Raw genomic sequence first — 27,240 nt, forward strand, 5'->3', positions numbered from 1 at the left:
AGAAGGAATTGGCAAACCACTCTCCAGTATCTTTGTCAAGAAAACCCCAAATGGGGTCATGAAGAATTGGACAGTACTGAAACAAATGAACAACAACAAGGACAAAAATCACTAGCCACATGAACAGATGAGAGAACGAGAGCCACGAAAGCTAAACTGACTTTAACAGTTCACAAGTCAGTTGATAGTGAATCAAGGATTCCACATCTGGACTTTTACTGAACTGAAAGACTGGCATGAGACAACAGTGCAACACAGTAGAGAGAAAAGCTAAAGCAACCTTAAGTAAGAGAGTAACTAAGACATGGAGGAGGCTCCAGACATTGAAATGAGCTGCCTTGGGAGGCAGCAGTTTCCTCCTTACTAAAGATGCAAAACAAAGGTGGAATGACTGATGCTGTAGAGGAGATAATTTAGTCAGATCCAAGGTACATTTGAGTTTTCTGAAGTTGTTCCCAACTCTGAGCTTCTAGGATTCTGAGAGCAATAAAGGGTAATGAATGGATTTGAAACCAAGACATTTGAGGGATACGCATAAAGGGATCCTCTGGCCAGAGGTGTTCATGCATTGGGTAGAGGTTGGACTAGATATCTTTGAGGTCCTTTCCTACTCTGAGAGTCTATAATTAAACAAAGATCCAGCCCAGTACTCTATTATGCTACTAACAGCTTGCCTTCTGTGTTCTCCCAATTGTTCTTTGTTCTTCTGGGATAAGGGGATAAAAAGGAACACCTAACTTGCAAACAAGAAGTAAAATGCAAACTAACATCAAAGGAGGCAGCCAATAAAGCTTATATGGATTTCAGAGAAGGAAAGTGACATTATGGTTGATGTAGTCAAACCCTCTCATTTTACATTTAAGGACCCTGAAGCCCCAACAGGTAGGATGACTTGATTAAGGTTACTTAACTAGTAAGTGGCAGAGCCAAGACAAATACCCAAGTCTCTTCCTAACCCTCAGACTAGTTCTTGCTAAAATACCTAACCTGCCACCCATTAACAGACATGTAGGTACCTAATGCTCCTTCCTATCACACAGGCCAACCAGATAAAACCATTCAAATTGTATATTTTCACAGTCTTCAGAATTCTAAATGTCACCCACAATCTTGTTTGTTCAAATTAGTTCAATTTAAGGATAAAGATTATTTCTAATATACATGGAATCATTAAGTCCCCAAGCAGGGTAAAGATGTTAAATTTAAATATCTAAACAAGGATAGTGAGGTTAGACTTTTCTGAAATATTTCCTTGAGCAATTTTTCTCCCTTAACCCAATAAATATGGAACAAAGAGTGAACTGTCTACAAATTTACTGATGTTCCTATGTTTAAAGTTCGCATTCAGTAAGGGCAATATTGATAAGAAAGACGTTTTTGTGATAATGATGCCAATGGCAAGTCCCACACAGTGGGAAAAAGTTCACAAAGAGTCTGTCATTATCTAATGATTTTTAGATTTTTCTTAACAAAGAATGTCCCATTGGGTAATCCAAAAAAGTAGTTGGAATGGAGGAACATAAATCATTCAGTTCTTTCATCCCTTCCACAAGCATTTAATTAGCATCTACAAAATGAAAGGCAATGTGAGGGTACAAAAAAGACATAGTCCCTAACTAGGGGGGACAGAGTACAAAGCTGGTAAGTAAATGTAAGGTCTAGTGTGAGGAGACAAAGGAGAGAGTTAAGCACTTCAGGAAAAATTAGGGGAGGAGTATTTCTGGTGGGGCAGAGCAAGGAAATATTCAAGAAAGAGGTGGTAAAAGAGTAAAATTCAGAGACAAGTTCATTTTTTGAAATGTCTTCTCTCTATATTTTTGTTTGTTTTAAACTTAACTTCAGAAAAGGAAAGTAACAGACCCAATCTGTAAGTTTGATGCTCTAGCCTGAAAGCTCATTGTCAAGGAACTACAAAAAGGCATCAAAAAAATATGAAGACGAGTACAATGTACTTACTACTTATCTTAGTTTTCATTTCTAAGTTCTCGGAAAAGAAAGAAAACAACCCCACACCAGCTGTTAGATGCTGTCAAATGACCAGCTTCTATAATCTATTCTCTTGCCCAGAGTAAGTAAGAGAGGATGAACTGTCTGTATTTCCTCCTCCCATAACAATCTCTCACTGGTATTTCAAATACAGCAGCAGTCCAGGGTGGGGAAACTTTAGAAAATGTTCCAGAACCTCAGATAATATTCACCTTCTCACTGAACCATCTCCTCTGGTTGAGGAGCACCCAGAAATACAATGAATGATTTAGCTAATCTAAAGTCAAAGCCGTGAGCAGACACTCAACTTGGCAGACAGGTCTCTGAACTACGGACCCTACAAGGTGGTTCTCAAGCATTAGAAGGAAATTCAGGGGGAAGATCTGAACCCATGTCTCCCCCACCACCATTCTAGAACTCTTTCTACACTGCTACTCTGCTACTCCTTAAAGTTAGACTAGATGACTCCTAATTCCCTAACAACTCTAACATGTTAGGCCACCATGCATCCTAGCAAGGAAATAATTTTGAAAGCTCACAAATTAGATTAAAAATCGTTTTTATTTAAAGCTTCCTAGAAATTTGTCATTTTGATAAACAGGATTTATTATGTTAGAAACAACATGACACAGTGGAAAGAGCACTAGATTTGAAATCATAAGAACCCAAGTATGAATTCTGGCTCTGCCACCTGGATAACACAGGGCAGATCACTTAAGCAGTTTGGACCTCAGTGTCACGATTTGTAAAATGAGGGGGCTGTGCCAGATAATTTCTAAGGTCCCTTCTGGCTCTAGACCTTTAATCTAATGATAAAGTGATTCATTATTACCCCCAATAGCATGATTTCTGGTAGGATGTTTAAAAATAAGCACTACATTTCTTTAAATGTTCCCTTGTCCCCTTTTATCATGATCACGCCATTTACTTATTACCGACCTCATAAAAAAGCAAATAATTGTTGTTTATGTTTCCAAAGTAAAAGCCACAGCTTTGAATAAAAGCATCATAAAGAGTCTGTGATAAGAGCAACATTTCAGATATTTAAAACTTTTTAGAGTCTTTTCCATATGATAAAACCTCAGCGGCTATAAAATTGCACAATGTGATGGATTCCTTACTACTAATCACTTCACAAACAATTCTTAATCAAAAGCTTGCTGGAAATCTGAAGTATAGTTTGCATGTTAATTACAAATTAAATTGGAGACCATACTTTTATAAAAACTACTCTGGAAAAAAGTTATCTAGGCTTCACCATTTATATTTTTTCAGGTCAGGCTGGCTGGGTGCTGACATCAATATCATCTGTACTACTCATGGGTACACAAGTCATCAGGACTTTGTAACCAACCTCCTTTCCTTTTAGAAATGACTGAACTGCCACAGAGTTAAGAGTTGTATTTTAATAGTAAATGTTCTCATAAATACCATTCTTCAAGCATCAGGACTATCACAAGCGTAAGGGCTGAATAAATTGTTTTATTTAAGAGTTAAGGTTCACAGGAAAACACTACATACAGTATCAGCAACATCGTGTGATGATCAACTATGAATGACTCAGCTCTTGTCAGCAACATAATGATCCAAGACAAGCACAAAGGACTCATGAAGGAAAATGCTATCCACATCCAGAAAAAGAACTGATGGACTCTGAATATAGATCAAAGCATTTTTTCTGCTTATTTTTTTCTTTCTGGTATTTTTTTTTTCCTTTTGACTTTTTTTTTTTTAGGCAATTGGGGTTAAGTGACTTGCCCAGGGTCACACAGTTAGTAAGAGTTTGGTCTGAGGCTGCATTTGAACTCAGGTCCTCCTGACTTCAGGGCCGATGCTCTATCCATTTTGCCACCTAGCTGCCCCTAATGTGTTTCTTCTTCCACAACTGTGACGAATATGGAAATGTTTTATGTGATAGCACATTTTCAGAAGAGGGGAGGGAAGGGGAGGGAGGGAGAAAAATTTGCAACTCAAAATCTTGTAAAAATGAATGCTAAAATTCTTCTTGATATGTAATTGTGGGAAAAAATAAAATATTATTTAAAGCAAAAAAAGAGTCAAGGTTCAGGGGTGTCTCAAGCTGTGCAAAAAGGCCAGAAGCATTTTTACATGCTCTTTAAAAGGCATGCCTGGTTTCCAAACATCTGGGTGGTAGAATGGTTTGGTTCTCAGGCCCCTTTGGCACACCCAAGGATAAAGTAGGATGGTTACCTAGGAAACTAATGGTCCAACTACAAGCCTGGTGCTTCAAAGACTCATAATGAAGATGATTGGTCTCAACACAATCCCAAAGAAAATCGTTTGCCAAGTATACATGAGAACCCACTTGTAGAGTCTACAGTTTGAGGGCAAATGTTTGGCATGGAAAGGATGCAGAAAATAATCACATTCATGTTTTTAAGAAACCACATGCACACAGTAGAGAACAAACAAAATTATGGTCTTCCAAAATACCTTACAGTTGAAAGTTTACAGAAAACCTCAAATCTTTACTGCAGATCTAAAAAAGAGTTGAGAGAAAAGAGGATAAATGATTCCAATTTGGGACTCTTTCAGTGGCCCATGTGCTCTGAAACACATTTCAGCCTTCAAGACAGAAATGCAAAAAAAGAAAAAGCCTAATATCCCCAAAGAGCGCCTTTACAGATACTTAATATACTCCATCTAGAGTTTTGTAAATATGTGATGAATATTATTACTCCTCTTGTTAAATTTTTTACTGTGTTTTTTCTGGATCACTTTCTTTTTATGAATTAAATTCTTTAATACCACCCCCACTATCATGCTAGAAAAAAAATAAGTGGGAAAAAATCTAAAATAGTACAAGGAGGTGCAAAATTTACCCTTTCTTGGTGTAACAGAAAGAAAACCAAACTGAGAATGAGGAATCATAGTCTTAGGTTTACTAGCTGCTAGTTAGCTACATGACTTAGGTGTCAAACCACCTTTCTGGACCTCAGTTTCCTGATTTTTAATTTGGAGGACCTAAACTAGACGAACTAAAAAATCCCTTCAGCTTTACCCTCCCCATAGATGCACTAACAGTTTTCTGAGTGCAATTTCATTATAACAAACTCTTAAACAAGAGAAACAATTATTCTTTGCTATCATCAAATCCCCCATTCCCACAAAAGTCTAGCAGAACTGCTACAGGAACATGGAGTTTTAAGCTCAAATATCTGGCCCACTGAAACAGCTGGTCAGTCAAGTATTTTAAGTGTTTTTTATGTGTTGGCACTATGCTAAGTACTAGGAATACAAAGAGAGGCAAAAATAAAGTCCTTACTCTTAAGGAGCACATGGTCTAAGTGGAGAAACCGCATGCAAATAACTACACACATATAAGACATATAAAATGTCAGTGGAAGTTAGGTAGGAGACTAGGAAAGGCCTCCTCAAAGAGGTGGGACCTGAGTCTTGAAGGAAGCAGGAGAAGCTAGGAGTCAGAGGAGAGACAGTATTCCAGGCATGGGGAGGAGAAAGGAGGAAACAGCCAGTACAAATGCACGGAGTGGGAGATTTCCTTTTACTCCTCACTTTACTCTCCCACCCACCTCTCTGAAAGTTGAAGATTGTTTTACTTGTGACTACTCCCTCCATGACTCTACCCTCCTCCTTGAAAACTCCTGTTGGATGGAGGAACAGCAAGCAAGCCAGTGGCCCTGCATCAGAAGATTGGAATGGTGGAAAGGAGTGAAGGGCTTTAAAGACAAAGAGGATTTTAGGTTTAAATGTGGAGGTAACAGAGAGGCACTGAAGGTTACTGAGTAAGGGGGTGACATGGTCAGACCTGTGGTTGTAGCAAGATTTCTTTGGGAGTGGAGAGGATGGAATTGGCACAGGGGAAGGAGGGAAGAGGAGAAAAGTGAAGCAGGAAGACTAATTAGAAGGCTACTGTAACAGTCCAGGTAAGAGGTGATGAACGCCTGTACCAGGGCAATAGCTACATGATTGCAGAAAAGGGGATCTCTAGAGGAGATGCTGTGAAGGTAAAAACAACATCTGTGACAACAGACTGGATGTGTAAGTCAGCTGCTTAGGATGCCATGGAATCTATGGATCTGGGTAACAGAAACAAAGCTGACACTAACAGAGGTGAGTGAAGTATCACAAATTCCCATGTAGCTTTCATATAAACATGAAACATGAGAACAGGAAGATCAAAAGAAACTTTGGATTCTCCTCCCACAGTAGATCTAAGAAGCAGGTTGAAACCAGGCTATAGTGCGCTTTGAGTTCAGAATATGTTCTCTGAAAGACTTTATTCTTGCTAAATCACAATATGCCAGCCCTTGCAGTGCTTTTAAAAGGATCACGAAGGTCTCTGCAAATACCACACTGTAGATAATCTTTTGAAGTAGATTGAGACCACTTTTAGGAATACCCATTTTCAAACCTGAGAAACTCTGAAACAAAACAGTCACATGACACTTGCAGCATTCTCATCAACAGTCCCTCATCAATTCCTCTGCTGCCAGATTATTAATGCCTCTAGGCTGTTAAACAGTTAAACCACACAACTTTCCATTTGACTAGAGCCAAAAGTGGCTCATACCATCCCTGGGAAAAATTCCAATGTGGGGAGGGGGCAGCATGGAGGACAGATACTTATGGACCCTCTAGGTGTAGCCTCTTTTATCCCGCGCTGGCTAAGGCTCTGCATTTAGCTTCCATAATTCATTTTCAAAGAGCACCTAGGGGTACAAGACCAAAAACTTGAAAACTGAATTAAACAGTGAACTTATGTGCCAAAAATTTAGCCAGGATCCCATAGCTACTAACCAAACAATTTCTTCAGGGCAAGGTGTGGTAGGAAAGCAAGGCCATAAATTATATCCCTTTTTTCCCAATCCTTCCCACCTCTTTCCAGTCTCCTCTTTCAGGTTCCTGTCCTCAGGTTCACACATCTACTACCAGAAGTAAAAGCAAACAAGTGTATGTTGGACCCCAGCTCAGCTTTGGTTCCTGCTAAATTGAGCCCAGCCCTCCTTAAAATACGAGGGCAGTTGTGGAGGGGAAGGAGTGGGGTGTGTGGGAGAGGGTTCGCACAGGAAACACAGCTGAGGGCCCTTGCTTAATAACACAGTACCACGCTGCAATTTCAGTCCTATGTGGCATTTAAAGAGCCTTGGTATTTCTTGTGCTCCTGTTACATATTTTCATGGTTTTTTTTTTTTAAATCATGATAATAAGCCACTCAGAAAAGAAGCATTTGCATAACATGGGTGCAGAAGGGCTAAAAAATAAGAAAAAAAAGATAAGTCACAACAAAGGGGACAAAAAAAACAAGAAAGTGGTGCCAAATTCCCAGAAAATAATTTCCATTAGTATTGCCTTTTTTTTGTTTGTTTGAAAACACTACTGCAATTATCTAAGCATTTCTGCCTAAATACAAGGCAGGTTTATGAAGCATGTAAAGAACTTAATCAGTCTTCAAATTTTAATACTAAGGAATACACACAGAGAAATTCAGGGAAAAACACAGCCCGGTGTTTATCTCATTTGAAATGAAACAGGAAGTCAGGATATTATAATCACTTCCTTTTTTGGTTTTCAAGTAAACCCATTGATTAAAAGGGGGAAGCAGAGAAGGGAAGAGAGGCTGAGAAAGAACACAGAGCTGGCTGTTTATTTGGTGAATAAAGTATGTTCTCCTACTTTTCTGGCCCTGGAACTCAGCTAAAAATAAAAGTGAGATGGCTCTCCACTATATGTGTTGTAAACCATAAAAGGAGACCAGTCTGTTCAGAGTAAAATATTATTAAAGATACTGAGGCATCAGCAAGAACAGTCACTACAAACTGCTGTACAAGGAAAAGGCTGTTTTCAGAATTTCATTAAAATATTCTGCGATGGCCCTGCACAATTTTCACATGATACAAAATTATCTAACTTTCCAGGTTTTCCTAAAAACTCACTGGTAGATTGAGATCACTTATACTTTGAATCTTTTGAATCAAACAAAACAAATGTTACACAGCTAAGTATTCATTTATTCAACAAATATTTCTCTTCAGTGCCTACTTACTATGAGCAAGCAGGGACTTCACTGGAAGCTGTGGGGGTCACAAAAAGGAAAAGCAGTGCCCACGGACAACAGCTGTATTTGGAGTCAGGAGAAACCTGGGTTTGAATACCGCGTCCTGCTTATTACTAGCTCTGTGAATTTGGCTGGGCATTTTACTTACTTAGCCTTCATTTCTTCATACTTAAAATCTTTTAAATAGTATTTATAGTACCTAATTCAAATCATTATCATGAGGCTCAAGGAAGATAACATGTAAAGGACTTTGTAAACCTTAAAATATGATATAAATGGCAATAGCAGTTATTATAAGATAAAGCTGCTTGTAAGGACCCTATCATCTAATAGGGAAGGTAAGATATGTGGGTAAAGACCGTATAGGATGGGGGCATATGTTAAGGGTCATGAGAGCAGTACACAGTGACACAGGAGTTCAGAAGAAAGGGAAATCATTTTCTTGCTGGAATGATTGGAAAAGAATTCTTGTAGGAGGTGATATAACCAAGATCTCAAAAGATGAGCAGGATGTTGATATGTGGAAACCAAAAGGGAAGAAAGCTATTCCAAGCCTAAGGAGGGCACTTGCTGGGAAAAGGCAAAAGCAGTCTGGCCTATCTGCAGCAGTAGGACCGATGAGACATAAGAAGGGAAAGGTAAGTTAGGCCCAGATTGTGAAAAAACAGTGAATACCTGTGCAAGAAACTCTGACTTTATTCAGTGGGCAATGGCAGACAATTGAAGATTTTTTTAATGGGAAACTGGATCATGAAAGATGACTGCAGTAAGAAGGGGAGGGAAGAGAATGGAAGCAAGGCTGGCAGTTTAGAAGGCTATTATAATGGTTTAGGATTGCAGTCTTAAGGATCTGAACTAAAGTGGTAGCTGTGGAAATAGAAACAAAAGGACACATTTAATAGACAATGCCAAGGTCAACAATTAACAAAATATGCCAGGCACTGTGCTAAGCATTGGGGATACAAATAAGAAAAAAAAAAAGACAGTCTCTGTCCTCAAAGAACTTATAATCTAAATAGAAAAAGGCAATACACAAAAAGGATGCTGGGGAGAAGGGGGTATGTGGAGGGAGCTTGCCAGAGAGCATGATTTTCATAGTCAAAAAATTAAGCAGACTAGTTGATGGTAAATGAAGTTAGTTGGAAAAGTCTGAGCCCTTTATAAAGAGAGGCCTTGGGAGGAGTTCATCCAGCTCTTTAAACAGAAGGAGTTACTGCAATTGATACCTTGATGACTGATTGAAAATGGTAGACAAGGAAGACAGAAGATATAAAGTGATTATATTTCTGACCTGCCAGTCTGAGCAAGAAAATAGAAGAAAGGTGAAATCCAGTATTCTTCCCTTCCATAGACCCTAGCCTGATCATGTCTGTGAAGGGAAGCAGAGGGGTGATCCCCTTTCCAGAGAATGTTGCCCAATTTAGGTTTGTGTCAAGAATGGTCTTTTGGCAAATAGTCACAGCAGTGACCTCTCTGGTGTCCTAGCATTCCCTGAAGTTGAGCTTCCTACCAAGTCTTCTACCCGTGCAAAATTTATTTCTGTCCCCTTAGAGTTTTCCTAAAAGTTGACATTTTCCCAAATAAATAAATAAATTCAAGATACTACAGTTCTATTATAACTATGCTCAGGGTTCATCTTTTATAGGTAAGGTTTTATTATCACAAGCTCCTTTTGATGCTTCACTAATTAAACTGCCTTCAATGGAATCAAAATGGATAAAACCTTACACTAAATTCCTACCTACAGAAATAATACTGTAAAGACATCTGAGCATATAATGTTATTTGTAGCAAAAGTTCCATAAATTCATTAATATATCTAGATCGTCAGATACATTTAAGCTCATTTTATTAGAATTTCTTCTCTTTCTGGCTCAGGCAGACTAACTTTTATCCCTAAGAAGCCAACAGCAAAATTCTAGCTTGGCATGAATACCACCCAATGCACTACAGTATGCCCTGCCATCACCTTTTAACTGGAAGTGAACTATACTTTGCTGGATCCCAGATACAGTACTTCACCAAGCTACAGTAAGACATAACTTTGTGGACTCCTAAAGAGCCTAGCAATAGCAAAGAAAAGTATGGAAATAAAGCTGTGATTTTTTTTCCCTAAAAAAATAAAAAAAAAATGGAGGGGGACAGGAGAAGGGTAATAATGAAATGGTTGTAGCCACTGATGGAAGGTAAAAGGAATAATTAAATATATCCCCTATAAAGAGAGGTTTTTAATCTTTTTATGTCATATACCCCTTTGACAATCTGGTGAAACCTATGAATTCCTTCTCAGAATAATGTTTTAAAATAATTGAGGGAAATGCTCACTTTCAATTAGAGATTAGTGAAAATGAGGATGTAATTTTTTTTCTCCATCCAAATTCACAGACCCCCTGGAAATCTAGGGGTATATGGACCCTGTGAAAAGAGTTTCTGCCTTGAGGAACCAGATTATTTTAAAACAAACAGCACCCAAAGAGAAAAATGAAAAGAAAAGTAGCATAGACACCTGACTGAAGAAGGGGGTCATCTGTAGATCATCCCACACTGCTCCTTATTAACATTTCACAGTTAAAATTTGATAAACTTATTTATTTCCAAGGCTCTCAAACATTTCTATATATTTGTGGCTCCCCTTCTCCCTAAGAACTTTAGGTTCATTTTTCAGTAAGTGCTCTGTCCATATCGTAATAAAATACATCATCTTCAACAAAGTCCCTGAAGCCCAGGAAAAGATATGGCAGGAAAGCCACCCCTCCCCCCAAGACACAATCAATCCTCTCATCTCATAAGGAACCTTCTTCCCTGTATTTCACCAGTTGCTCTCCATGGATACATCATGTAGATTTTGCTTTGAAACTTTTTGCCCAATTATAGTCCATACAAATGACAGGCCATCATTCTTTAACTGTTCCAAAAGCTTCCAACATTGCTAACTCTGGATGATGTGCCAGGACTATCTATTACCCCACAGGGCTTCCCTCCCTCCAAAAGTGTTGTTATTTCCAGAATGCTTCAGAGCACTAAGCAACATCACAATCACTATACAACCACTTTACCAAAATTGCTAAAAGGCAAGTTTTGCAAAGCATTATAAGCAATTGCAAACAGCAGGCTCCTAACAAGAAGGTCTGCCAACTTCTCCTACAATGCTTTCTACTGTGGCAGGACAATTCTGGACCCAGAAAAGTGAAAGCCCAATTTTTCTAAGCATAAACTTACTTCAATGAGCAGACTGGCCAAGAAAAATAAAGCTGTGAGTTCCATTTTCCCCTCATTATGAATTAGCAAGACTCCTTAGATCTACTTAAAAGCAGTCATAATGGCTGCAGTACATTTCAATAGTTGAAGCAAAGTTATTTAATGTCCAGAGTTATTCAACATCCAGAAGAGAACTTTTCCTCAAAGGATCATGGATTTAGGGTTAGAATGGCCTGTGGCTGTTTTTTTAGTTCAATTTTCCATTTTACAAATGAGGTCCAAGGCCCAGAAAGGTAGTGTCTTGCCCAAGTTAGCAAGTGATAGTGCTCGAATTTGTTTCCAGGGCCTCTGATTCCAAATCCAGCACTCCTGACAGTGAACTATGCTGCTTCCTCACTTGTTTCCAAAGGAAATTCAAACCCCGTGAGGGAAGAAGACTTGACCAAGGCCACCTAGGTCAGGTCATAAGCAGCAGATTCCCAAACTAAACCTATATCAAAGAAAGGCTTGCAAAAAGTGAGACTCCAGCAGAGTTACTGTAAACATCAGAAATATATCCAGAATACATTCTATCTACAAGGTCCCTTCCTGTAAGCTAATTCCTGTTGCCACAGAAATTGTCTTGATTTGCACTGATTTTTTAACGAGTTACTCCAGGCAAAACACCTGCACATGCTTGTCTGTCAGCACACATACTGATCAGTGCTCTGCTTTTCACACCCCAATAGACCGAAACTAAAATATACTAGTTAATAACCTTCAACTGGAGAACTTCTGGATTTATTTTCCTTTCATTATAGGCAGAGGTGTGCAGGTAAATGTTTAACAACTAGTTCTCTGGGAAAAAAAAAAATACCCATGACATGTTTTGAACATTTTCTCCATCACTTTCTTAAGTTTGGACAATCAATAGAACAATAAATCAATTCCTGATTTGTAGCACTTGCAGATTTCCAAGGTATAAATGCTCACACTAAAAATTTAACAATTGGTCCAGAGACGGTAGGAGCCACCTCCAGTACACTATTGGTTCTGGATCTCCATGTGCTTCAAAAAAACAATAATGCTAATAACCCAGGTGCTTTCACCAAACAAGGGATTGACCAAGAGGTAATCAAGCAAAACAAAAAATTCTAGTTTGCCCCACTTTAAGAAAACCACAGAAACTAAGAGGTATTTATTTGTATTACAATAGTATTTTTCATTTTACAAAAGGCTTCATCAAAAGACTGCTTTAAAATGCAAGTTCCTTAATTACATTAAAATAATTTGATTTAACAATTTAGCTTTTCTACTCTGAAGACAGCACATTTATAATGTTAACAAAAAGCACCCTAAACACTTCAGGATCTAATGCCTCTGAAAACATATCAGAAACAACATTTGCAGCCATAAGATCAGTTCTAAATTGTATTATGTAGGCTATTAAAATATATTACTATAAAATGTAATTTACATATATACATCCATTAGGATACCCACAGTCAATATGGCCAATTACTGAAAGTTGTATACTGTGAATAACTTTAATGATGCCAGTTATACACTATTTTCCAATTTTTTTTAACTCTTCAAACTATTATTATGTAGCCTTAATCACTGAATGGGCATTGCCTCAAACAAACTGAGACCTGGGAAAGTATTTGCTTAAAGAGGTCAAGGTCTCCCACTGCAACCAGGGCCATCTCCAGTCATCCTGATCTATATCTTGTCACTGGACCCAGATAGCTCAGGAGGAGAGTGAGGCTGGTGACTTTGCATAGCCTTGCCTCACTTAAATCCAATTCACTTGCAAATTATGACATTACCTTCCTGATGTCATGGTCCTCTTAGAGAATGAAGAGCAAACAACAACTAGCTACCTATTAGCAGTGTTAATTATAAGTAGTGTTAAATATAATTAGTGTTTCAACATGGGAGAATGAAAAACAACATTAAAAGACAGCCAAATTACTGAGAAAATACCTCTTTAAAACAACCAAAAAAACCCAATATAAATTAATCTAATATGATAACATTCACATTTTAAACTAAATGCCCAGCCCCAAAGGCAAATACTTCAGAAAATTACAAGCAAATGTGAACACCAAGTATCTAATCCTGGACTCATTACTTCTGCAGGAAAACAAGACAGGCTATTGTGAATAAGACTCCTCATGACTTCATGTCTCTGTTTCCCCATTGACTATCCCTGGAGGGGGAGGATGTTGTGAAGATAATATATGCAAACGGGCTTGGAGTGGGTATCACTGCTTCAGAGGGTGGGTTACCCATTTTTATTTCAACATATGCTCCTCAGAGAGAGATAAATGGATACACATGAACCACAATTACTCTCACTGCCTACTTTCACCATTTAAATTATCATTAGCTAAGTGAAAATTAAATATGCACTCATCTCCTTGAAGGCATGTTTGACGGTCAATCTTTTGGTTATTTTTCTTTTTTAAAATTTCTTTTGTATTGTGAATTTAATGATCATCAACAAACAGAAGCATTTCAATATACAAAAAAGAAAAAAAGAAAGGGGATTATGTAAGAAAATCTAAACCACCCTTATGTAGAGTTAGTTTTTAAAATGAATGAATACATGAATAAAAAAGCAGTAAGTGCTTAGTGTGTGATAGGCACTGTGCCAAGTGCCAGGGATACAAATAGAAAAAGCAAAAATTGGTATCCTTCAGTTTAATGAACATGATGTCAAGTTTGATTATTCCTGGATTTTATTTATCTAATCAATCTATGGATCAACTTATCAATTTTTTTACCCAGGAGCAAAGAGTTTTAAAGATAGTTGCTTTGTAATATAATTATATTAATATATTATATATATGAGACCTCATACTGCGAGGTGCCTTTTATTCCTACCTCTTTTCTTTATTTCTTTTGAGATTCTTGATCTTTTGTTCTTCCAGATAGACTGGTTTTTTTTTTTTGTCTACTATAAAATAACTACCAAGTATTTTGATTGGCAGTGAAATAAATCTGAAAATTAGATTTGATTGAATTGTTATTTTAATTATACTTATATAACCCAACATAAAAATGGACACTTCTCCAATTATTTGTTTTCTTTTAGTTTTGTAAAAAGTTTTTCATAGTTGGATTTATGTAGTCCTGAGAACCTCTTGGCAGTGCTGAGTCTGGAGTCAGGAAGACCTGAGTTGAAATCTCAGACACTAGCTGTCTAACCTACAAATCACTCAACATCTTTTTCCTGTTTCCTCAGTTGTAAAATGGAGATAATAAATGTACTTATCTCTCAGAGTGGTGTGAATCAAATGAAATTATATTTACAAAGTGCTTAGCATAGTGTCTGACACATAGTAGATGCTATATAAATAGTAGCTACTGCCACCATCATCATTTTATTATATACCCTGCAGTTATTTTGAACAGAATTTTCTCTCAGTTATCAATTCCTAGAATTTGTTAGTAATTTATAGAAAATCCTGATGTTTTTGTTAGTTTATTTTATATTCTAAAACTTTACTGAAGTTATTTCAATGAATTTTTTATTAAATCTCTAGGATTCTCTAAGCAAACCATCACAACATTTATATAGCAAAAAAATTTTGTTTCCTCTTTGACTATGTTTATTCCTTTGATTTTTTTCCCCTAATTACTATAGCTATCAATTTTTGAAATACATTAAATGAGTGGTTACAATTCCTTTCTTTACTCCTAATCTCATTGATAACATCTCTGGTGTTTTTTTTCTTTATAGGTAATGCTAATTATTCTTAGTTTTTAATAGATAGCATTTAGCATCTTAAGAAACACTTTTAAGAAACATTCCTTTTATTCTTATACTTTTAAATATATTTCAAATAAGTTCCATATTTTATCAAAAGCATTTACTGATAAACCCATGTGATTTTTTATTGTTCTGTTAATATAGTCTATTCCATTTCTAGATTTCGTAATGCTGAATATTCCTGAAATAAATCTAACCTTGTCATACTGAATAATCTTTTAAAATATTGCTATAAGCAGAGCAGCTAGGTGTCACAGTGGATAGAGCACCGGCCCTGAAGTCAGGAGGACCTGAGTTCAAATGCGGTCTCAGACCAAACACTTGACACTTATCAGCTGTGTGACCCTGGGCAAGTCACTTAAACCCAACTGCCTAAAAATAAAATTTAAAAATATATTGCTGTAACCATCTTGCTAATATTTTATTTAATTATTTTGCCTCAATATTCTTTAGAGATGCTGGCATATGGTTTTCTTCCCCTGCTTTAGGGGCTATAATCATTTTATAGAAGTAGTTTGGTGTAATGACTTTTTTCTCTATCAGTCAGTCAGTCAGTTAGTTAGGATATAGCCAGACAAAATAGCTTCAAACAATTTCCTTTATCTTCACTTGTTATTTCTTTTTTTTTAATCTTAGTAATTTGGTTTATCTCTCTCTTTTTAAAAATAAAAGTAAACAATAGTTTATCTATTTTTTTAGTCTTGAAAAATTCTGTTTTTATTATGTCAATTACCTTTTAGTTTTTAATAACAAAACTAAATAAATCTTTAATTTTCAGAATTTCTATTTTTGTGTTCACTTCAGGTTTTGTTGATCTGTTGCTTTTCCAGCTTTTCAAAGTTGAATAACTAATTCACTGATCTCTGTTTTCCCTCTTTTGTTGATTTATATGTTTAGAAATATTTATTTTCTCAAAAGGACTGCTTTGGCTTAATTCAAAAAGTTTTGGTATGTTATCTCATTGTTATAATTTTCCTTGATAAATTATCTATTGTTCCTATGATGTGCTCTTTGACTAATGAATTCTTTAGCATTATATTTAGTCTACATCTGAATCTGCATCCATCCTTTAAATTCCCTTGATTGACCACAATTTTTATTGCATTGCAATCAATAAAGGATGTGTTCAATAACTTTGTTCTTAATGACACAGCACATGATATATTTTCACAAATGTGACATATGAAAAACTAAGAAATACGTATACTTCTTGTAATTATCGTTCGGTAACCACCAGAAGTTGATCATATCTAACTTTTGTAAAATTCAATTCAGGTTTTTAACTTTATCCTTGCTTAACGTTGTGTTAAATCTGTGCATGTATGAAAGGAGTGTGCCGTAGTTCCCCAAAATTATTGCTTTGCTATTTCTCTATTTTGTTGTCCAATAGGTTTTCATTTAAGTACTTGAATACTTATACTTTAAGTACTTAGATACTTAAATCATTTAATATTTACACACATCTACATGCTTAAAAGGCATATAATTTAACAATATCTATTTTTACTGCTGCTTTGTCTGAGATCGTGATTGCTAACCCCCATTTTTTAGGTTCAATTGAGGAATAATAAATTCTCTTCAAACCCCTTATTCTAATTGTGTGTGAATCTGTATGTTTTAAATGTGTTTGTCAGAAATAACATATTGTTAGATTTTGCTTTCTAATCCATTCTGTCATCTTTTTATAGATTAGTTCAACCCATTCGCATTCACAATTATGATTAGTGTGGGGTTTTTCCTCTTTATATTCTATGATAATGTTTCTTCTGTTTTCTTCCTATGAAGAGAAGGTGGGAAAAGAAACGGAATGAGGTCAACATTAGAATCCTGTGATTCTGATCCTTTGTACTTCCTATCTTAACCTGGTCCAGACCCAATCCACTGGGGTCTTAACCTTTCTCTTCTTTTAGTTACTTTATAATCAGCCCTATGTAATTTGCTTTTTTTTTTTTTTTTGCTTAAGCCTATTCCCTGCCCAATTCTATCCTCTCTCTTGATTTTCCTATTCGTGCTTATTTTGACACCAGGCTATTTCTATATATGTGCACATGTTTTACTTTCTTTTGCCCAGTACATATATGATTCTTTGATATATATGATTCTTTGAAACTACTAATTATGGGGGCAACTAGGTGATATAGTAGATAGAGCTCCAACCTTGGAGTTAGGAGGACCTGAGTTCAAATCTGACCTCAGACACTTGACATTTCCTAGCTGTGTGACCCTGGGCTAGTCATCTAACCCCAATTGCCAAAGCAAAAAAACAAAAAAGCAACTAATTATTAAATAGTAAATTTCCTTAAATATAAATGAGAGGGGCTGGGCCAAATGATCTCTAAGGTCTGTTCCAATTTTAAATCTGTGATTAGCTGTGTGACCCTGGGTAAGTCATTTAAACAACCTAGGCTTCAGTTTTCTCACATATAAAATACAAGGGTTGGGCCAGAGGGCCCTGAGATGCTTTCCAGCTCTAGAACTATAATCCTACAATCCTATATGTCCACAATAGAACTTGTTTTTCTCATGCAATCTGACTCCCCAGGGCTCCTAGCATTGAATATCCCCTACTTTCATTTCCATCATATGTAGGCTCGTGAGTTGACAGGAGTCAAGACATAGTTTTGAGGCTTAAGAGGGCAAACTGGCAAATAGTGGCCACAGATAGGAATGTCCTCACCTACCTCTACCTATTTATTGCATTGCTACCCATCTTTTAAATTCCAAATCAAATGCCTCCTCCTTTATGTAGCCTTTCTTGATCTCTTTGTTGCTAACAACCTTTGTGTACCTTTCTAATGTACTTATTTATTGATTTACGTTATATTTGTCTATGTGTGTCTCATTCTTCCTCAGTGGCCATCTAGTCCAACACATACTTGAAAAAGCTTTCCAGCTACAACATATCCCCGTATTGGCCATCTAGATTCTGCCAGGAGACCAATTAGGGAAAATTTAATCCTTCCTGAGGGAGTTGATTCCAAGTTTTGGATCTTTCCAATTCAGCAGTTCTCAAACTTTTTGGTCTCAGGGCCCCTTTAAACTCTTAAAAATTGTTAAGCCTCCCCTCCCCAGACTTTTTGCTTATATGTGTTATAGCTATCAACATTTACCATATTAGACATTGAGATGTCTTAGGATTATTATGAAACTTAACCTTTCAACCCCCCTGAAAGGATCTCAGGGACCCCTAAGGCTCCACAAATCACATGTTGAAAACCACTGCTCACTTCATTAGGAAGTTTTTCCTTGTATCTGGCTAAAAGCTGCTTCTCTGCAACCTTCACCTACTATTTCTTGTTCTATCCTCTGAAGTCCAACAAGTCTAACTCTTCCTCCAGGTGAAAGCCCTTCAAATAGGCAAAGACAATCATCATGTGTCCCCTGCCCCTTCTTGTCTTCCCCCAAACTAAACACCTCCACTTTATCCAACTACTATTCATTTGGCATGAACTTAAGTCCTTCATCATATCCTTGCTGCTCTCTTCTGTAGGTATGGATATATGCTGCATACATACATATACATACAAAGTAGTATGTCATATTTTTATTATGAACTTGACAAACGAACATTTCCATATACAAAGGATGGAAAAAAGGATACAAAATCATGAACAACCTATTTTTTTAGAGCATCCATCTACTTTAACATGGTAGTACCAAATCTATTAGCCATTCTGAAGTTTTGCTCTCTTCTGTGTATTTTTTCTTGTATTTCATTGTATATCATGTTTTGAACAATAGAAAAGAGAGCAGAAGGAAGTCCACAGGCCAATAACAATTTTACCATGAGAAAAAAGTACTCAGGGGCTGCTAGGTGGCGCAGTGGACACAGCACCAGCCCTGGAGACAGGAGGACCTGAGTTCAAATCCAGCGTAAGACAATTGACACTAGCTGTGTGATCCTAGACAAGTCCCTTAACCCCAATCCCAATTGCCTCACAAAAAAAAAAAAGAAAGAAAGAAAAGAAAGAAAGAAGAAGTGCTCAGTCCACCTGGTAAATAAGATTGCTGGGTAGGTGCACTTTTGTTCTCATTAAGGGATTTCCTGAAAAAATAAATCTTCAGGGGAGATTCTAGACTAATTAGGTCAGAGCTGCACCCCTAAACGGCTGCATCTAGCTCCCAATTTGCCCATTTTAAACAATGTTATATATAATCTTTGTTAAAAATTGGGGGCAGGGAGTGGAATGAGAAAAATTGCAGCTCAATGACCCTGCCATTGAACTTCACCAGAAACACAGGAGAATATTGAAAACCTAAGGTAACTGAAGGAAGCAGAGTCTGAGTTTTTAAAGAGGGCCTTATGCACCCTTTCACCATACCTCCTTGTAGGTCTCCACTTGGACATGGAAAGGCAGCACAAAACAGGGAAAATGGAGGAGACTCTTTACAATGTCCCACATTTCAAATATTTAATTGAAATAAAGAGATGATGCCACAGTAATTTTTACAAAAGTCCAAGTTTGAAACGTAGAATGTTCCAAAAGCCAAAAGACCACCCAGGGTCTTGTTTTCCCCATACTGAGTCTGTATTTGTGGATTTCCTAACAGCTGTATCATGTGTTAGTCATATCATCTAAGAAACAACCCCCACTACCCAAGATAATTCATCTCAATTGTACTTTCACACAAAAACAAGCATCTTTTACTGCAGAGCATTTTCCAAGATGACAGATCACTTCTGCTCCTCTCTTTAGCCACTACAAAACATCTAGCTCCCTTGGAAGAATTTAAAATTGAGTCAAGTAGTTACGCTTCTACTTTCCTTTTCAGAAGCATTATATGTAATGGATGAGCTTCAACGGAACTGCCACCATAAATTTCTGTTTCTGTGTCCTTTGTGCTCTCACAGGCCAAATAGTCAAGAATTTGGGTAGAGAATATTATCATCATGAGGTAATCAGAGTGGTAATTTATTATATAGCAGTTCTGTTTTAAGTTTATTTGATAGCAAATAAATTATTTTTGTGGCATCTTAGCATAACAAGACCTGGTTTATAGGGCTCAGGGCGTTTTTAACTGTTTGCTTTCAAGTTTTATTTTAGAATTTGGTCCTGTGCCCAGGTAGCCTCATCTAAAGAGAACAACTATTTACATCAGGACACAGAGCCCTGTGTTGTTCCAATTCATTAGCCATGACCACTTTTCCTATCGAGGAAACCAAAACTTCTTCTAGGATGTATGTGTACCCGTTTCCCAGCACACACAAACTGTCCTGCCAAATTTATGTGTTTACAATTCCAATAAGCAGCACAGAACCACCTATGAGTAAAAAATAATTTAAGTGCTTAAAGTTTATATAAATAATTACCAGAAGGGTTGCTTAAAATTTACCAATTAAACCTAAGGTATTTTTAAAAATTATTTTTATTTCCTTAAATATTTCCCAATTATATGTAAAAATGTTTAACAATCTTTTTTTTTAAATTTTGAGTTCCACATTCTCTCCCTCCCTCCATGAGAAGGCAAGCAATTTGATATTGATTATACATATAAAGTCATGCAAAACATATTTTCCATATTAGCCATATTGCAACAGAAAACACAAACAAAATTAAAAACAAAAATAGTAAAAAAAAAAAAAAGCATACTCCAATCTGCATTCACAGTTCATCAATTCTCTCTCTGGAGGTGGACAGCATTTTTCATCATAGGTCCTTTTGAACTGTCTTGGAGCATTGTCTTGATCAGAGTAGCTAAGTCTTTCGAAGTTGATTATCCTTACAATACAGCTCTGACTGTGTACAATGTCTGGTTCTGCTCATTCCATTTTGTATCAGTTCATATAAGTCTTCCCAGGTTTTTCTGAAACCATCCTGCTTGTCATAGCTTATAGCACAATAGTATTCCATCACAATCATATACCACAACTTGTTCAGCCATTCCCCAACTGATGGACATCCCCTCGATTTCCAATTCTTTGCCACCACAAAAAGAACTGCTATAAAATATTTTTGCACAAATAAGTCCATTTCCCTTTTCTTTGATCTCTTTGGAATATAGACCAAGTAATGGTATTAGCGGGTCAAAGGGTATGCAAAGTTTTTATAGCCTTTTGGGCATAGTTCCAAATTATTCTCCAGAGTGGCTGAACTAGTTAACAATGCCAGCAACAGTATATTGTGTCCCAATTTTTCCAGTTTCCCTCCAGCATTTGCCATTTTCCTTTTCTGCTGTATTAGTCAACCTGATAGGTGTGACGTGGTATCTCAGAATTGTTTTAATTTGTATTTCTCTAATCAGTAGTGATTTAGAGCATTTTTTATGTGACTATTTTGATAGCTTTGATTTCTTCTCCTGAACACTGCTTGCTTATTTCATTTGACCATTTATCAAATGGGGAATGGCTCTTATTTTTATAAATTTGATTCTGTTCCCTATATATTTGAAAAATAAAGGCTTTATCAGATAATTTTTTTCTGTAAATTTTCCCCCAGTCTCCTGTTTCCCTTCTAATTTTGGCTGCATTAGTTGTGTTTGTGCAAAAGCTTTTTTAATTTCATGTAACCAAATTATCTATTTTACTTCCTATAATCCTCTCTATCTCTTGTTCAGTCACAAATTCTTCCTTTATCCATAGATCTGACAGGTAAATTTTTCTATTCTCCTCTAATTTACTTATATCACCCTTTATGTCTAAATCATTTATCCACTTTGACTTTATCTTAGTATACAGTGAAGTCTATGCTTAGGTTTCTGCCAAACTGCTCTCCAATTTTCCCTGCAATTTTAGTCAAGTTGAGCTTTTACCCCAAAAGCTTGGATCTTTGGCTTTATCAAACACTAGATTACTATGGTCATATACTACCGTGTATTGTTATCTAATCCATCCCATTGATCCACTACTTTATACCACTTTGTAATATGGTTTGAACTCTGGAAATGTTAGGTTGCCTTTCTTAACATTTTTTTCATTGATTCCCTGAACCTAAGGTATTTAATTGAGGATTGATATGTTACCAGAAATACTAGGACTGATGGGAAATAGGGAAATAGGGCTGATGGAGATAAGGGGAGAACTAGTCATAGAAGGAGAGGGCAAAGAGATCAACCTTGATTTTACAACTACCAATGGCTTTTTCCCTTCAATTACTTTCAAAGAACAAAGTTTCCTAGGAAATTGTTTTGTTAAACCATTAACAAAATAATTATTTGTTAAGGAAGATCCTCTACACAAAATGTCATGGCTGGACATATTCTAAATTATAAACAACACTTTAAAAACATGTATTATAAAAAAGAAATGAACTTAGGAATATTTTTAAAATAACCACATAACTTTGGTGCACAAATACCTTTATTACTCTATGACATAGTGAAAATTTGAGGATATATTCCAGGTTCTTTAGCTAACAATATTTAACCAATCACTAGGTTGGTTATCAACCAGTCAATGAGGAAACAGAAAAAAGTTAAATGCTAAAGTCAAATCTAAGCTAAAATCTTTATATTTATGTCATACCTCATTTAAATACAGAAGAATAATTTTAAAATCTCAAAACAAAATTTTAAATCACAACTTGGACCAATAATGAGATAAATTCAGCAACATGGAAAATTTCCCCAAAGATTGCTGTAAACAGAATCACTCCCTCACTATATCAAGTGATGAGGAGATAGATACAACAATCATCTGAAATCAGAATTCCAAAAGTCTATGACTTCATTACACTGAAATGTCTTCCTGATTTATAATAACACAAATGAAAAAGGATTTTCTGAGCTATCGCCAGATTTTAGCAAGGAAAAGTTTGCCCCTCAAGATTTGACACTAAGCATTGCTTATTTATCTTGAGTGGGTTCCTGACAAACAACAATCTCTTAAATTTTAAGTTTCTAGTGGTCAGGTATTATATTTGATTTACTCTTTTCCCCAGCACTTATTACAATCCCTTACACTGGAGTAGGCACTTAATATTTGCTGAAATAAATATTGCTGAATTGAGAAGAAACAACAAATAACTGGGCAGCAATGTTGGCAGCAAGAAGCAAGACCTCTCTGCTAGACTGGCAGCAAGAGTCACCTTTAACAGTGAAACAGGAAGGAAGGCCAAGGAAATCTTTGGCAAGGGGTCTTTCTGCCCACAAAGACTTACTGCACAGAAGGGGCTGAACTATGAATGACTCTACATGAGCTCATAAATCCCTTCCAGTTTTAACACCCTAGATTCCATTAGTCAAGAGAAAGGAAAAATGTGAGGCCCAAAATAAGATACAAATTCAACTTCCGGATGAATTTAGGAAATGATATTTTCTACTAGAGATTTGGCTTTACTAAGATCTTTAAAATGTCATTTAATGATGCATTTTTCTAACAGTAACTTCATCGCTCAATTTTCAGTGTGTTCTATATTTCTTCTTCCTAACCCTTTGACTTCACTCTGTGTGGGTGCTGTTTGGAAGATTTTATTTGTATTTCTTACCTCTGAATATTAATCACTTTTTTACAAATCTTTCCCTAAAAACTCCATCTACCTGGAATCAGACAAAAGGCTGTATCTAGCACAGGATTTTTGTTGCTGTCATTCAGTTATTTCAGACTCTTCGTGACCCCATTTGGGATTTGTTGACAAAGACACTAGAGCAGTTTGCCATTTCCTTCTCCAGCTAATTTTACAGATGAGAAAACTGAGGCAAAAGGGTTAAGCGACTTGCCCAATGTCACACATCTAGTTAGTGTCTGAGTCCACATTTGAACTCAGGTGTTCCTTACTCCAGGCACTCCATCCACTGCGCCACCTTACTGCCCAAAGAACAGGTTTAATATGGCTGAATTCCAGTTCTAATCACTAGTTCATAGCTCCTTAACAACGGGTAAGTAAAATAATTAAGTATGATGCATTGACCAAAACAACCTTTCAATGTTTTTAATGCAAGAAAATAATTTATTTGGCCGAGAGTAACTTCAGGTGAGGCAGATTGGGGAATGGGGGGGGGGGGGACTGAAGGATCATGTATTAAAGTGTCTGGAAAAACTTCTCACTGCAAACCTCAGGAGAAGCCAGCCATGTTCCAAAGGAAAAATAAGGAAAGTTAATTGACCTAAGTTTGTAGATACTATTTATAATAACCACCATAAGCAGGTGAACTACAAAGTCCTTTTCCTAATTTTGACAGTTTAGACTATTTATAGCTGATTTTGCTCTGCACTTAAAATAACAAGGGGATAATCTGAAAAGTCTAATTTCATTAAAACGAAGGGTCAACAGGAACCTAAATCAGGAACCTTAACACATGATACTCGGCCAAGAGAGATAATGTAAACCAATCTGTCACTGTTATGATATTTTTCCCCTTTAAATGTATTCCATTTTTCTCTACACTCCCCAGTCATGCCTTTACCCAAGCTTAAGTTAATGCAATTGCCTCCTGTTTTTCCTGCTACCAAATTTTCCCTTCTTCACTTCATTTAGCAATCTTTATAAAACATTACTTTCATCAAGAATAAAAACCTCCCTGCTGTATATGCACCATATAAAAATTCCTCCAGCTGGTTTTCAAGGGTGCTCCTTTGACCTTACGTAACTCACTGCTCTAAGCAGGCCTATCCCTTTCTCATTTGTGAGCCGTAACTTATGCTCATCGGCCTCCTCCTCTTCTCAATCAATCATCATGCTTTCCATACCCACCCTTCAAGGCCAGCTCCAAAGCTAATGTCCACTACAAAGATTCTTCTGACTCCTCTAACCCTTGCTTCCTTACTCCGTTTTCTGAATTCCAATAATAATGGTAACTGGCACTATTTAGTGCTTTATGGTTAGCGAAGCTCAGTCTATAAATCACCTCATTTCATCTTCCCAACAATCTTATGTGGGTAAATCTTACAGGTCTGGGTGGTGGATATCCCCATTTTATGGATGAGAAAACTGAGGCTTAGAGAGGTTAAGTGACTTGTCCATAACCACACAATGAGTTGAGTGTCAACAACATGACTCAGACTCAGGTTTTTTTCTGTCTCTTGGGTCCAGCCTTCTTTCCTCTAATACAGTGCTGCCTCCTCTATTCCTATTTAATTTACAAGTTAGCATTTACTTGGTCTGTTTCATGCATTTTAGTTTTGCCTCCTCAAGAGCAGAAAATATGTCCTGTACTTCTTTACAACAAAGACAGGGATGAAAGAGGGTGCTCGGCACCTAGGACATACTTAACAAATACTTTTCTGGTTGATGAATATGAAAAAATCTCCTCTGATATTAACAAATTGATTTTTAAGAAGCATTTGACTAGACAGGACAAAAATGAAGTTTTGAAGTCTGCTCTAATAACATACCTCCCATACATATGTACTTAAAATTACATAATTCCAAGGCTACACAGAGATAGCTTTGTTCTAACATCCTGAGAGTGACATCAAGTCAGATGTAGAACAAGGAGACATATACCCATCTAAATGTTCACTGGTGTTTTGAAAAATTCCAAATGAAAGAAGGATTCCTTATTGAATATAAGGTTCTCCAAATTCACAGGGAATACTACATTATGCCCTGTAACACTATACAATCTCTTCAGGAAAAAAAAACACATAGAAAATTAATTGGTCTGACCCTCTATGTTAAAAAAACAAAATGAACACATTTTTATATTGACTATGACATGCAATTGGATGGGCAAATTACTAAGTTAGTCCATTAACATATACCTATAGGTATTTTGGGGGGTAGGAAGGAAGCTCCCATGGATTCTTTCATTCTGATCCCTTAGTCAGCTACCTTAAATTCTAAGTACTCTGGAGTGTTCTTCAGACCCCTAGCTCAAAAGTCTTCAAAGACATATTTTGCCTTTACTAGTCAGTTGCAGGGCACACTTAGTTCATGCAACAGTATGTAATTAAATAGCAATGTTAATAAAATAACAGTAGAGCATTTCTCTCAAAAACCCTGAAATTATTTTCCCACAAATATATATGTATCACTAGAAAGAGTGGGTCTCTATAAGAATCATGCTAGAGCATTCGTGAGTCCTGACACCCATATGTACAGACATGCACATGAGTACAACATGTGAAAAGGTCACATATATATGGTGAGGTAACACACCTCTGACACTGCAAAAATGTTAGTGTTCTACTTGACTGTTCACTGGTTCACACCTCTGCTGTCATCATATTGGACTTTCCCATCCCAAGAGACAGCAGGAGCTGGGACAATAATAGAGATTCTGCAAAAAGATATAACATAAATAGATTGTGCTTGCCCGCTTGACCCAGGAAGGTAGGTCAAGGACCATGCTCTGGAGTCCTAACTTGAGTCCTAACTTACTGTGTACAGGAGGAGAAAGTTTGATTTACTAGGCATGTTTGATCCCAGAATATTGCCTTCTAGCTTGAGATTGAAAATTCCTTGAGAGCATCAGTCTTAGGAGTTGCCTTGAGAAATAACCCCAAGTTTGAGAATTCTCAAGTTCTGAAATTCAGGGATTGGACCTTATAGGGGATCTCTTGAGCAATGATGACTTCTGGAAAAAGATCATCACCATACAGTACCTCTTGTGGGTGAAGAGTAAAAAGCTACAACATGAGGTTGGGAGGGGAAGGGGAGGTTTGTAAGAGAGACTTTTCCACTCCTACCCCCCAACATTACAGTGAATGATTTAGACAATGCCGGTCCAGTGGAAAAAGAGGCTGCCTATCCAGCAGCTCCACAATGCGTTTGGTTTCCAGAGGAAGTCTAAATTACAGGAAGCAGTAGTGGTTTTTGTTGTTGTTGCTGTTGTTGTTGTTATTTTGGTTTTATTTTTGGTTTGTTTGTTTGTTTTGTGGGGAAAGGGTGGGGGGTGGGGGGATGGGGTGGGTGGATGTGTAGGATCCTGTAGGAAAGCTAGGGATACAAGGAATCTCAGAAGATTACCCTGATGGTAAAGCCACATTCACTTGCTTTCTTAGGGGAGCTTATGAGCCACTATCAATGAGCTTTTTGCATTTTCTCTATCTGTTAATAGGCTCTTATGAGTCCTTTTCATCTTCTGGATTTTCTGTAGGGTGAAATAGAAGCTGTCCTCTACCCATACATGTTTGCCACCTTGAGTACTGTATGACAGTACTCACACTTGAAACCTAGATACAAGCTGCATGTAAGTTATAGTTGCAGATTTTCCTATATTAAGCTTGGATAGGGAAAGCAAGCCAAAGAAAGAAAAAGACCTTTTGTGGGGGGGGGTCCCCAGAATCAGACATGGTTTGAATCAAGAGCCTTAGGGGTCTCTGGACCACAGGTTCCACATTGGTTCAGGGATCACCTCCTACATAAAACGCTTCTTGATC

General features: G+C 36.9%; 1 protein-coding gene across 3 annotated transcripts in view; it reads right to left on the reverse strand.

Moving 5' to 3' along the window:
* LRCH1 (leucine rich repeats and calponin homology domain containing 1) overlaps nt 1-27,240 on the reverse strand; it is a 242,002-nt gene that overhangs the window by 142,903 nt on the left and 71,859 nt on the right. The gene's annotated exons all lie outside the window — the stretch shown is intronic.

Source organism: Vombatus ursinus, unplaced genomic scaffold (assembly GCF_900497805.2).
Source record: "Vombatus ursinus unplaced genomic scaffold, bare-nosed wombat genome assembly UNPS02005659.1, whole genome shotgun sequence".
Taxonomy (NCBI): domain Eukaryota; kingdom Metazoa; phylum Chordata; class Mammalia; order Diprotodontia; family Vombatidae; genus Vombatus; species Vombatus ursinus.